This window comes from Bombina bombina, chromosome 3 (assembly GCF_027579735.1).
Source record: "Bombina bombina isolate aBomBom1 chromosome 3, aBomBom1.pri, whole genome shotgun sequence".
Taxonomy (NCBI): domain Eukaryota; kingdom Metazoa; phylum Chordata; class Amphibia; order Anura; family Bombinatoridae; genus Bombina; species Bombina bombina.
In genome coordinates, this window is record NC_069501.1 from 937,828,438 (window position 1) to 937,844,621 (window position 16,184).

Consider the following 16,184-nt stretch of genomic DNA (forward strand, 5'->3'; position numbering starts at 1 on the left):
TACACATACGCATAAACACACAGATATACACTGATTCACGCATACATACTTATACACACACATATACATAAACACATACTTATCCACACACTGATATGCACTGATACACTTACACATATGCACACACACATACGCATAAACACACAGATATACACTGACTCACGCATACATACTTATACACACACATATACATAAACACATACTTATACACACACAGATATGCACTGATATACTTACACATATGCACACACACATACGCATAAACACACAGATATACACTGACTAACACATACATACTTATACACACACATATACATAAACACATACTTATCCACACACTGATATGCACTGATACACAGGGGCGGAACTACCGGTGGTGCAGCAGTCGCGGTCGCGACCGGGCCCCCGGAGGTCCCCCTGAAAGGGGGGCCTGCTTCAGAAAAAAAAAATGACATTTTTTTATTTTATTTATTTTTTTAAACTTTTCTGCCTGCATGACTAACAGGCCGTCTTTAACAAATTGCCGATTGCGAAAGGGGCCCCTGTAACTGCTCCTGGCAATTGACAGCATGCCTTCCTTCCCGGCCCTAATCTCGGACCCCATTCCAGTCGTGCGGTGGTGGAGCTGGCTGCTGAGGGGGCGGGCTTATCTGGGAACTATGTGTAGCTATCTTGAAGGAAGTTCCTCCCGCGCGGCAGCGAGTGAGGGAAGCAGAGCAGTACCTCATGTTTCTGGGACAGTGGGAAAGCAGGGGACTCACAGAGCCTATATTAGGTAGGTAATGTTTTATTCAGAATTTGTAGGATTGATAAAGGCAATGATTGTAATTTAATGCTATGAAGATTGCCCATCACTCGATAGCTTTACTGCACACCAGACCCTGCTCAGACTAAATACTTTGCATAATGTTTCTTCATTTTTACAAAAATGAATAACCCGCTTTTACTTTTTTAAAAGCTGGTTATTAATTTTTGTAAAAATGAAGAACCATTATGCAAAGTATTTAAAACAAAAAAAAAACACCACAATAAGAAAGTATTCAGGCAATCATAGGCTGGTAATTCCTGACAACTACTGTGAGTCTCCTCTCCATGTGAGAGCTGCCTTCAGTAGTGGGGGAGGTGTCTGTTCCGTCGGAAGAAGCAGCTCCACTTAACAGGGCTGAAGTTGCTCACCCCTAACTGAATGGGGTCAACTGGAGATTGCAGGAGCCTTAGAGATCCGTATCTGAGAGGGCTGGAAATAGTAGGTAGCACTGCAGCTATAATAGAAACTTAAAAACAGCAAGCTGAGTGCAACCTGCCTGTGTGGACTGACGGTTAGTGACAGATCCATGCTTCAGTGAAGTTAGGATAACATCTCCCTGTGTCACTATCATTTTCCCATTTGCCTTACATTTTCTTGTCTTTTCATTTTTATCTGTAAATGTTGTGTTGCTTACTGTGAACTACTTGTGACTGAGTGGTCTCTTATGCCGGCACACATAGCAGACAGTTTTTTTTTATTTGAATATATTGATGCCCTAGTTATTGTTCATACTCTGTTCACCATTCATAATTTCTTATAATTTACTAAGTAAGAGTCCATTTGAGATCTTATCATGTAGGAGTCACTCATATTGTTTAATAAGAATTGAGAGTTTGAGACTATTATTGTTCAATGTAGTATATACTGTCTCTTTAAGACTGCATCTTATTTACTAAGCCAGAGTCCAATTGAAATCTTATCATGTAGAAGTAACTCATATTGTTTTATAAGAATTGAGACTATTATTGTTCAATGTAGTATATACTGTCTCTTTAAGACTGCATCTTATTTACTAAGCCAGTGTCCAATTGAAATCTTATCATGTAGAAGTAACTCATGTTGTTTTATAAGAATTGAGACTATTATTGTTCAATGTAGTATATACTGTCTCTTTAAGACTGCATCTTATTTACTAAGCCAGTGTCCAATTGAAATCTTATCATGTAGAAGTAACTCATGTTGTTTTATAAGAATTGAGACTATTATTGTTCAATGTAGTATATACTGTCTCTTTAAGACTGCATCTTAAACTTAGTAGCAAGCCTATAGTCATTAATAGATTCTTATCAAAGATACTCAGGGATAATAGTGGATCCACCTTTACAGCAATGGTGATTAAGAGATAGAATCCTGCGAGTGGGTTAATGCAGGTTATGTGATATGAATAGTCACAATTTTGTAATGAAGTGTTTAGGCTTGTATTTTGTGTATTTGCCAGAATATAGTTTCTTACTATTTTTGATGGGCTAACTAGCACACACACTGTTTTCTCTTTGCCCCTTCTTTTTTTACTCTCTCCCCTTTTATCTGTGTGTGAGTATGTTTGATGTGGTCACTGTATGAGAGTGTGTGTGTGATATCTGTTTTGTATGGTGTGTGTGTGTGATGTGTGGTTTGTATGGTGTGTGTGTGTGATGTGTGGTTTGTATGGTGAGTGTGTGTGATGTGTGGTTTGTATGGTGTGTGTGTGTGGTTTGTATGGTGTGTGTGTGTGATGTGTGGTTTGTATGGTGAGTGTGTGTGGTGTGTGGTTTGTATGGTGAGTGTGTGTGATGTGTGTTGTGTCTGTGTCTCTGTCTCTCTCTCCCCTCTGTGCGTGTGTGTCTTGCTTTCCCTTCTGTGTATGACTCTCACTCTGTCTCTCACTCTTACACTCTCTCACTCTCTCTAGGTTTATTGTATTAATTTGAGGGAAACTGTTTTTTAAAAAATAAAAAAAAAAGCTTAAAGGGACAGTCAAGTCCAAAAAACTTTCATGATTTAAATAGGGCATGCAATTTTAAACAACTTCCCAATTTACTTTTATCACCAATTTTGCTTTGTTCTCTTGGTATTCTTAGTTGAAAGCTAAACCTAGGAGGTTCATATGCTAATTTCTTAGACCTTGAAGACTGCCTCTAATCTGAATACATTTTGACCACTAGAGGGCATTAGTTCACATGTTTCATATAGATAACATTGAGCTCATGCACGTAAAGTGACCTAGGAGTGAGCACTGATTGGCTAAACTGCATATCTGTCAAAAGAACTGAAATAAGGGGGCAGTCAGCAGAGGCTTAGATACAAGATAATTACAGAGGTAAAAAGTATATTTTTATAACTGTGCTGGTTATGCAAAACTGGGGAATGGGTAATAAAGGGATTATCTTTCTTTTTAAACAACAAAAATTCTGGTGTTGACTGTCCCTTTAAGCAGAGGTGTACAAGATCTGGAGGAGTTTTTCTCAAGCACTTTTAGAGCTTCATCTTATTTTTGAGTGTATAGAAAGTGTATTTTTGTTAATACAAATGTGTAATACACGCATGTATGAAATATCAAATTACCTCCCATTTCTACATGAAATATCAAATTTACACATTTTGCAACGCAAAAATCTGAAGTTAAAAAATGGGACCACTTTGAAATTTCATGGAACCACTAGTTCTTGGGCAACTTTTTTCCCTGTTTGTGTGTGTGTGTGTATGTATATATATATATATATATATATATATATATATATACATACATATTTTATATATCACACATATTGTGCCAGTAAGTACACTCTCCAGCAGCATATCTTGTGAAATATTAATATTGCAGAAGCCATATGTGTGTGCACATAGGTGACTGTTGGTCCTTATGAATGTCTATGACCCGAGGGGGGGGGCCCTTTATTGATTCTTGCACCGGGGCCCTGGACTTTCTAGTTACGCCTCTGCTGATACACTTACACATATGCACACACACATACGCATAAACACACAGATATACACTGACTCACGCATACATACTTATACACACACATATACATAAACACATACTTATCCACACACTGATATGCACTGATACACTTACACATATGCACACACACATACGAATAAACACACAGATATACACTGACTCACGCATACATACTTATACACACACATATACACATACTTATACACACACAGATATACACTGACTCACACATACATACTTATACACACACATATACACATACTTATACACACACAGATATGCACTGATACACTTACACATATGCACACTCACATACGCATAAACACACAGATATACACTGACTCACGCATACATACTTATACACACACATATACATAAACACATACTTATACACACACAGATATGCACTGATACACAAGCACTGATACACTTACACATATGCACACACACATACGCATAAACACACAGATATACACTGACTCACGCATACATACTTATACACACACATATACATAAACACCTACTTATACACACACAGATATGCACTGATACACTTACACATATGCACACTCACATACGCATAAACACACAGATATACACTGACTCACGCATACATACTTATACACACACATATACATAAACACCTACTTATACACACACAGATATGCACTGATACACAAGCACTGATACACTTACACATATGCACACACACATACGCATAAACACACAGATATACACTGATACACACACAGATATACACTGATACACACACAAGCACTCATATGCATAAACACACAGATATACACTGACTCACGCATACATACTTATACACACACATATACATAAACACATACTTATACACACACAGATATGCACTGATACACAAGCACTGATACACTTACACATATGCACACACACATACGCATAAACACACAGATATACACTGATACACACACAGATATACACTGATACACACACAAGCACTCATATGCATAAACACACAGATATACACTTACTCACGCATACATACTTATACACACACATATACATAAACACCTACTTATACACACACACAGATATGCACTGATACACAAGCACTGATACACTTACACATATGCACACACACATACGCATAAACACACAGATATACACTGACTCACGCATACATACTTATACACACACATATACATAAACACATACTTATACACACACAGATATGCACTGATACACTTACACATATGCACACACACATATGCATAAACACATTCTTATCCACACACAGATATGCACGGATACACAAGCACTGATACACTTACACATATGCACACACACATACGCATAAACACACAGATATACACTGACTCACGCATACATACTTATACACACACATATACATAAACACATACTTATACACACACAGATATGCACTGATATACTTACACATATGCACACACACATACGCATAAACACACAGATATACACTGACTCACACATACATACTTATACACACACATATACATAAACACATACTTATCCACACACTGATATGCACTGATACACTTACACATACGCATAAACACACAGATATACACTGATTCACGCATACATACTTATACACACACATATACATAAACACATACTTATCCACACACTGATATGCACTGATACACTTACACATATGCACACACACATACGCATAAACACACAGATATACACTGACTCACGCATACATACTTATACACACACATATACATAAACACATACTTATACACACACAGATATGCACTGATATACTTACACATATGCACACACACATACGCATAAACACACAGATATACACTGACTAACACATACATACTTATACACACACATATACATAAACACATACTTATCCACACACTGATATGCACTGATACACTTACACATATGCACACACACATACGCATAAACACACAGATATACACTGACTCACGCATACATACTTATACACACACATATACATAAACACATACTTATCCACACACTGATATGCACTGATACACTTACACATATGCACACACACATACGAATAAACACACAGATATACACTGACTCACGCATACATACTTATACACACACATATACACATACTTATACACACACAGATATACACTGACTCACACATACATACTTATACACACACATATACACATACTTATACACACACAGATATGCACTGATACACTTACACATATGCACACTCACATACGCATAAACACACAGATATACACTGACTCACGCATACATACTTATACACACACATATACATAAACACATACTTATACACACACAGATATGCACTGATACACAAGCACTGATACACTTACACATATGCACACACACATACGCATAAACACACAGATATACACTGACTCACGCATACATACTTATACACACACATATACATAAACACCTACTTATACACACACAGATATGCACTGATACACTTACACATATGCACACTCACATACGCATAAACACACAGATATACACTGACTCACGCATACATACTTATACACACACATATACATAAACACCTACTTATACACACACAGATATGCACTGATACACAAGCACTGATACACTTACACATATGCACACACACATACGCATAAACACACAGATATACACTGATACACACACAGATATACACTGATACACACACAAGCACTCATATGCATAAACACACAGATATACACTGACTCACGCATACATACTTATACACACACATACATAAACACCTACTTATACACACACACAGATATGCACTGATACACACACATATATGTTTACACAAACACATTTAAAAAGGTCACTAGGACCATGTCTGGCATCTGGGGACGCCAGTGTAAATCTGCTGACCGTTATCACAGAGCTGACCTGAGGATCTCTGCGTCACTGATCACAGCTGAAACATTAAGAGCAGCTTTAAATTTGTTGAGTACATTTAGAATGTACAGGAGTTTTAAAGCTGCTCTGTTTTAGTTGCATAGTTGTCAACATTTCAAAAACATTTCCATGGACACTTAACCCTATCTGGTGCAGAGAGCCAGGAGGTGAAGGAAGTTATCGAGGACAGCTCTTATACTTTTTTAATTCCAGTAACTGTCAATGAGTGTCCAGGCCAAGATACTAAGGTGATAGGGAGATTCTTTGACAGTTAGTGAATTTAAACAAAGTAAAACAGCTCTCCTCATTATTGAGAATGTGTGGTATTATGTTCATAAGTAGTGAAGGTGTTCAGTCACTTTACTTATTTATTTCACTCACTAATATGATCAAAAACTCAAAGTGTGAATGGCTGGACCTGACACAACCTCAGAACTATGATCCTATATATAGGTAGAGGTTGAATGCAGGCTTTAGAGCATTTGGCATTCAGGTGCCCCACAGTCCAGATGTTCCAGAACTGTGCACTGATTGGCACCTGAATGCCAAATGCTCTGAAGCCTGGAAGGGTATAATGTGATGGCATTTTGGAAATGTGCTTAACTATGTGTAAAATGTGCTGCATTCAATAAACATATATTTATTTACTTAGGCCTAGATTTAGAGTTTGGCGGTATCCGTGAAAACCAGCGTTAGAGGCTCCTAACGCTGGTTTTAGGCTACCGCCGGTATTTGGAGTCAGTCAGGAAAGGGTCTAACGCTCACTTTCCAGCCGCGACTTTTCCATACCGCAAATCCCCTTACGTCAATTGCGTATCCTATCTTTTCAATGGGATCTTTCTAACTCCGGTATTTAGAGTCGTGTCTGAAGTGAGCGTTAGAATTCTAACGACAAAACTCCAGCCGCAGAAAAAAGTCAGTAGTTAAGAGCTTTCTGGGCTAACGCCGGTTCATAAAGCTCTTAACTACTGTGCTCTAAAGTACACTAACACCCATAAACTATCTATGTACCCCTAAACCGAGGCCCCCCCACATCGCGGCCACTCTAATAATTTTTTTTAACCCCTAATCTGCCGACCGCCACCTACGTTATACTTATGTACCCCTAATCTGCTGCCCCTAACACCGCCGACCCCTATATTATATTTATTAACCCCTAATCTGCCGCCCCCGCTATCGCTGACCCCTGCATATTATTATTAACCCCTAATCTGCCGTCCGCACGCCGCCGCCAGCTACATTATAGCTATGTACCCCTAATCTGCTGCCCCTAACACCGCCGACCCCTATATTATATTTATTAACCACTAATCTGCCCCCCACAACGTCGCCTCCACCTGCCTACACTTATTAACCCCTAATCTGCCGAGCGGACCGCACCGCTACTATAATAAAGTTATTAACCCCTAATCCGCCTCACTCCCGCCTCAATAACCCTATAATAAATAATATTAACCCCTAATCTGCCCTCCCTAACATCGCCGACACCTAACTTCAAGTATTAACCCCTAATCTGCCGATCGGAGCTCACCGCTACTCTAATACATTTTTTAACCCCTAAAGCTAATTTTAACCCTAACCCTAACACCCCCCTAAGTTAAATATAATTTTATTCTAACGAAATAAATTAACTCTTATTAAATAAATTATTCCTATTTAAATCTAAATACTTACCTGTAAAATAAACCCTAATATAGCTACAACATAAATTATAATTATATTATAGCTATTTTAGGATTAATATTTATTTTACAGGCAACTTTATATTTATTTTAACCAGGTACAATAGCTATTAAATAGTTAAGAACTATTTAATAGCTAAAATAGTTAAAATAATTACAAAATTACCTGTAAAATAAATCCTAACCTAAGTTACAATTAAACCCTACACTATCAATAAATGAATTAAATAAAATACCTACAATTACCTACAATTAAACCTAACACTACACTATCAATAAATGAATTAAATACAATATCTACAAATAAATACAATGAAATAAACTAACTAAAGTACAAAAAATAAAAAAGAACTAAGTTACAAAAAATAAAAAAATATTTACAAACATCAGAAAAATATTACAACAATTTTAAACTAATTACACCTACTCTAAGCCCCCTAATAAAATAACAAACACCCCCAAAATAAAAAAAATGCCCTACCCTATTCTAAATTACTAAAGTTCAAATCTTTTACCTTACCAGCCCTGAATAGGGCCCTTTGCGGGGCATGCCCCAAAGAATTCAGCTCTTTTGCCTGTAATAAAAACACATACAATACCCCCCCCCAACATTACAACCCACCACCCACATACCCCTAATCTAACCCAAACCCCCCTCAAATAAACCTAACACTAAGCCCCTGAAGATCTTCCTACCTTATCTTCACCATACCAGGTTCACCGATCGATCCAGAAGAGCTCCTCCGATGTCTTGATCCAAGCCCAAGCGGGGGGCTGAAGATGTCCATGATCCGGCTAAAGTCTTCATCCAAGCGGGAGCTGAAGAGGTCCATGATCCGGCTGAAGTCTTCTATCAACGGCATCTTCAATCTTCTTTCTTCCGGATCCATGTTCATCTTGCAGACCTCCGACGCGGAACATCCTGCTGGCCCGACGGACTACCGACGAATGAAGGCTCCTTTAAGGGACGTCATCCAAGATGGCGTCCCTCAAATTCCGATTGGCTGATTCCAATCAGATTGAACTTGATTCTGATTGGCTGATTCCATCAGCCAATCAGAATTTTCCTACCTTAATTCCGATTGGCTGATAGAATCCTATCAGCCAATCGGAATTTGAGGGACGCCATCTTGGATGAGTCCCTTAAAGGAGCCTTCATTCGTCGGTAGTCCGTCGGGCCAGCAGGATGTTCCACGTCGGAGGTCTGCAAGATGAACATGGATCCGGAAGAAAGAAGATTGAAGATGCCGTTGATAGAAGACTTCAGCCGGATCATGGACCTCTTCAGCTCCCGCTTGGATGAAGACTTCAGCCGGATCATGGACATCTTCAGCCCCCCGCTTGGGCTTGGATCAAGACATCGGAGGAGCTCTTCTGGATCGATCGGTGAACCTGGTATGGTGAAGATAAGGTAGGAAGATCTTCAGGGGCTTAATGTTAGGTTTATTTAAGGGGGGTTTGGGTTAGATTAGGGGTATGTGGGTGGTGGGTTGTAATGTTGGGGGGGTATTGTATGTGTTTTTTTTACAGACAAAAGAGCTGAATTCTTTGGGGCATGCCCCGCAAAGGGCCCTGTTCAGGGCTGGTAAGGTAAAAGAGCTTTGAACTTTAGTAATTTAGAATAGGGTAGGGCATTTTTTTATTTTGGGGGTCTTTGTTATTTTATTAGGGGGCTTAGAGTAGGTGTAATTAGTTTAAAATTGTTGTAATATTTTTCTGATGTTTGTAAATATTTTTTTATTTTTTGTAACTTAGTTCTTTTTTATTTTTTGTACTTTAGTTAGTTTATTTCATTGTTTTTATTTGTAGATGTATTTAATTAATTTATTGATAGTGTAGTGTTAGGTTTAATTGTAGGTAATTGTAGGTATTTTATTTAATTAATTTATTGATAGTGTAGTTTTAGGTTTAATTGTAACTTAGGTTAAGATTTATTTTACAGGTAATTTTGTAATTATTTTAACTATTTTAGCTATTAAATAGTTCTTAACTATTTAATAGCTATTGTACCTGGTTAAAATAAATACAAAGTTACCTGTAAAATAAATATAAATCCTAGCTATAATATAAATATAATTTATATTGTAGCTATATTAGGATTTATTTTACAGGTAAGTATTTAGCTTTAAATAGGAATAATTTATTTAATAAGAGTTAATTAATTTAGTTAGATTTAAATTATATTTAACTTAGGGGGGTGTTAGTGTTAGGGTTAGACTTAGCTTTAGGGGTTAATACATTTATTAGAATAGCGGTGAGCTCCAGTCGGCAGATTAGGGGTTAATGTTTGAAGTTAGGTGTCGGCGATGTTAGGGAGGGCAGATTAGGGGTTAATACTATTTATTATAGGGTTAGTGAGGCGGATTAGGGGTTAATAACTTTATTATAATAGCGGTGTGGTCCGCTCGGCAGATTAGGGGTTAATAAGTGTAGGCAGGTGGAGGCGACGTTGTGGGGGGCAGATTAGGGGTTAATAAATATAATATAGGGGTCGGCGGTGTTAGGGGCAGCAGATTAGGGGTACATAGGGATAATGTAAGTAGCGGCGGTTTACGGAGCTGCAGATTAGGGGTTAAAAATAATATGCAGGGGTCAGCGATAGCGGGGGCGGTAGAATAGGGGTTAATAAGTGTAAGGTTAGGGGTGTTTAGACTCGGGGTACATGTTAGAGTGTTAGGTGCAGACGTAGGAAGTGTTTCCCCATAGACAACAATGGGGCTGCGTTAGGAGCTGAACGCGGCTTTTTTGCAGGTGTTAGGTTTTTTTTCAGCTCAAACAGCCCCATTGTTTTCTATGGGGGAATCGTGCACAAGCACATTTTTGAAGCTGGCCGCGTCCGTAAGCAACTCTGGTATTGAGAGTTGCAGTGGCGGTAAATATGCCTGTACGCTCCCTTTTTGGAGCCTAACGCAGCCATTCTGTGAACTCTCAATACCAGAGGTATTTAAAAGGTGCGGCCAGAAAAAAGCCAGCGTTAGCTACGCGGGTCGTTAGCGACAAAACTCTAAATCTAGCCGTTATGCAGCACACATGTAATTTCGAGAAAAGTTATATGATAAATTATCATCATATGTGTGATTAACTTAAAGGGACAGTAAACCTAAAAAATAATGTTATATAATTCTGCACATAGTGCAGAATTATATAACATTATTTTACTGCTATAGTAATAAAACCCTTTTTTCCTTTTTAATATTTAAAAAACATGCCGCTTTTACAGACCCGCTCTCTGCTCTCTGCTGAGCGGGTCTGTTATTTTTAGTCAGCGCATCGGGCCAGCTGTATAGTCACAGCCCGGCCCGACCGCGCCATAGCACTAAGTGCAGCTCGCTCCTGTCACAGGAGCGAGCTGCACTTAGTCTTTCTAGCAGTAAAATAATGTTATATAATTCTGCACTATGTGCAGAATTATATAACATTATTTTTAGGTTTACTGACACTTTAACCTAAATAAAATGTGCTGCATAATAAATATATTTGCTAAATGCAGCACATAATTTTATTTTGATTATTAATTAAGCACACTCACATATGTTAATTTAACACAATAATTCAAAGAAATCACATCTAGTGAGTCCACAGTAAATTTGTTGGAGGGCCAACCCTTCATAAAATATGCTGCATAATAAATATATTGGGGGGAAAACATTTTTCAGATTGAAAAGGGGGCAAAATAAATTATAAAAGTATATTTACATTTTTGTTTTACTAAGTATTAGTAAACTTGTTTTGGAGAATTCTAGTTTGTGCTCTATTTCCCTTTAACATATACTTACATTTCAGTTGTTTGCTTCTAAAGACCTCAGATGGGAATTTATTATCATGCAATTTTACAGAATAATGTAGAGTAATGTAAGGCAATTGAACTACAAACCTGAAAACCTTAGTTGCAAATTTATCACTGGATAGAAGAGTGGTGCCTTTCTATTAGCACAGTTACTATTACATACCAATGCACAGATTTATATAGATTTATATAGATTTATATAGATTAGATATGTGCTTTTTTGTCATTGCTAATAACTATGCTAATTGGAACATAATTGGAACTTTTAATCCTGCTTACACTGCTGTCTCTCCTCTCTCATCAGGTATGTGCTGAAGGACTCCATTTTAAACCTGCAACACACATTAGAACTGCATATTTCCCCCACCAAACTTTATATCTCTCTGGTATGTGCTTAAGAACTCCATTTTAACCCTGCAACACACATTAGAACTGCATATTTCCCCAACCATACTTTATATCATCTCTCTGGTATGTGCTTAAGGACTCCATTTTAACCCTGCAACACACATTAGAACTGCATATTTCCCCCCACCAAACTTTATATCTCTCTGGTATGTGCTTAAGGACTCCATTTTAACCCTGCAACACACATTAGAACTGCATATTTCCCCCACCAAACTTTATATCATCTCTCTGGTATGTGCTTAAGGACTCCAATTTAACCCTGCAACACAAATTAGAACTGCATATTTCCCCCACCAAACTTTATATCATCTCTTTGGTATGTGCTTAAGGACTCCATTTTAACCCTGCAACACACATTGGAACTGCATATTTCCCCAACCAAACTTTATATCTTCTCTCTGGTATGTGCTTAAGGACTCCATTTTAACCCTGCAACACACATTAGAACTGCATATTTCCCCCACCAAACTTTATATCATCTCTCTGGTATGTGCTTAAGGACTCCATTTTAACCCTGCAACACACATTAGAACTGCATATTTCCCCCACAAATCTTTATATCATCTCTCTGGTATGTGCTTAAGGACTCCATTTTAACCCTGCAACACACATTAGAACTGCATATTTCCCCCACCAAACTTTATATCATCTCTCTGGCATGTGCTTAAGGACTCCATTTTAACCCTGCAACACACATTAGAACTGCATATTTCCCCCACCAAACTTTATATCTCTCTGGTATGTGCTTAAGGACTCCATTTTAACCCTGCAACACACATTAGAACTGCATATTTCCCCCACCAAACTTTATATCCTCTCTCTGGTATGTGCTTAAGGACTCCATTTTAACCCTGCAACACACATTAGAACTGCATATTTCCCCCACCAAACTTTATGTCATCTCTCTGGTATGTGCTTAAGGACTCCATTTTAACCCTGCAACACACATTAGAACTGCATATTTCCCCCACCATACTTTATATCATCCCTCTGGTATGTGCTTAAGGACTCCATTTTAACCCTGCAACACACATTAGAACTGCATATTTCCCCCACCAAACTTTATATCATCTCTCTGGTATGTGCTTAAGGACTTCATTTTAACCCTGCAACACACATTAGAACTGCATATTTCCCCCACCAAACTTTATATCATCTCTCTGGTATGTGCTTAAGGACTCCATTTTAACCCTGCAACACAAAATAGAAATGCATATTTCCCCCACCAAACTTTATATCATCTCTCTGGTATGTGCTTACGGACTCCATTTTAACCCTGCAACACACATTAGAACTGCATATTTCCCTCACCAAACTTTATATCATCTGTCTGGTATGTGCTTAAGGACTCCATTTTAACCCTGCAACACACATTAGAACTGCATATTTCACCCACAAAACGTTATATCATCTCTCTGGTATGTGCTTAAGGACTCCATTTTAACCCTGTAACACACATTAGAACTGCATATTTCCCCCACCAAACTTTATATCATTTCTCTGGTATGTGCTTAAGGACTCCATTTTAAGCCTGCAACACACATTAGAACTGCATATTTCACCCACAAAACGTTATATCATCTCTCTGGTATGTGCTTAAGGACTCCATTTTAACCCTGCAACACACATTAGAACTGCATATTTCCCCCACCAAACTTTATATCATTTCTCTGGTATGTGCTTAAGGACTCCATTTTAACCCTGCAACACACATTAGAACTGCATATTTCCCCCACAAAACTTTATATCATCTCTCTGGTATGTGCTTAAGGACTCCATTTTAACCCTGTAACACACATTAGAACTGCATATTTCCCCCACCAAACTTTATATCATCTCTCTGGCATGTGCTTAAGGACTCCATTTTAACCCTGCAACACACATTAGAACTGCATATTTCCCCCACCAAACTTTATATCTCTCTGGTATGTGCTTAAGGACTCCATTTTAACCCTGCAACACACATTAGAACTGCATCTTTCCCCCCACCAAACTTTATATCATCTCTCTGGTATGTGCTTAAGGACTCCAATTTAACCCTGCAACACACATTAGAACTGCATATTTCCCCCACCAAACTTTATATCATCTCTCTGGTATGTGCTTAAGGACTCCATTTTAACCTTGCAACACACATTAGAACTGCATATTTCCCCCACAAAACTTTATATCATCTCTCTGGTATGTGCTTAAGGACTCCATTTTAACCCTGCAACACACATTAGAACTGCATATTTCCCCCACCAAACTTTATATCATCTCTCTGGTATGTGCTTAAGGACTCCAATTTAACCTTGCAACACACATTATAACTGCATATTTCCCTCACCAAACTTTATATAATCTCTCTGGTATGTGCTTAAGGACTCCAATTTAACCTTGCAACACACATTATAACTGCATATTTCCCTCACCAAACTTTATATCATCTCTCTGGTATGTGCTTAAGGACTGCATTTTAACCCTGCAACACACATTAGAACTGCATATTTCCCCCACCAAACTTTATATCTCTCTGGTATGTCTGTTTTACCCTAAAAAAAGCTTTCTTTTCTGTGTCTTCCATTTTGATAAGAAAAGTGCCATTTGCAATGTTTGTTTAGGCCTTGTTTGATCCTGCTCTAATTTATGACCTATGCTAATTAGGATCATGTGACTGTTATTACCTTTAAATTGAATATCCCCTGCTTGTTACATCAAGCTTAGCTTGTTAGATCATAGCAGCATTGTGTGTAGTTCCCTAAGGGCTAGATTTATCATAGCTGAGGAATACAGGGGCACGTATACGTGCCCCTGCACGCCTCAGCTCGCCTGTGGCGGGGCGAAATTACCCGTAGGTAATTAACATTGCACACGAGCGCAATTTTGCGCTCTTGTGCAATCCCGCCCCCCGTCCGCGCACAACCAATCACGCGCGGGCAGGAGCTGTCAATCTCCTCGGTCGGACTCAACCGAGGAGATTGAATTTCGCCAGTTCAGAGGTGGCGAAGAGTTTAGGGAAGCAGCGGTCTGGTGACCGCTGCTTGTTAAATTGCGGTGAGCAAGTTCTTGTGAGAACTTGCTGCCGTAAGGGCTTAATAAATCTAGCCCTAAGTGTGCTAGTCCATAAGTGTAGAGAGAATTATAACAACAGAGTTAGACAAAGGAGTGGACAACAGAAATAAGTACTTTTAAATTCCAACAATTAAATGCAAACATGCTACACTTTCTAATGTCTGCTTTAACCTTTTCCTCCCTTGTCTTTAAAGTCACAGCTCTTCCATTCACAAACAGCACTCAGAACATTCATATTTCTTCTTCCCTTCTACTTTTCCCCTCTACAACACACATGAACTTTATTCCTATCTCACATCCCTCAGCCAGCCATGCTTTACTGATCCTAAACTTAAACACTTACATAAGACACATTCTCATCTCCTTTCACTCACCATCTTTCTTCTTCTTGCAGCTGGGGATGTCTCGCCTAACCCTGGTCCACCCTCTGCTTCCCTCAGATCACTACCCCAAATGACACCTCATACACCTTGCACACATAACCCTCTAAACCTCATTAACTGCACCTCTATTAGTAGACCCCAATTCTTGTGTGCCCTTTGGAATGCACGCTCGGTATGCAATAAGCTTACA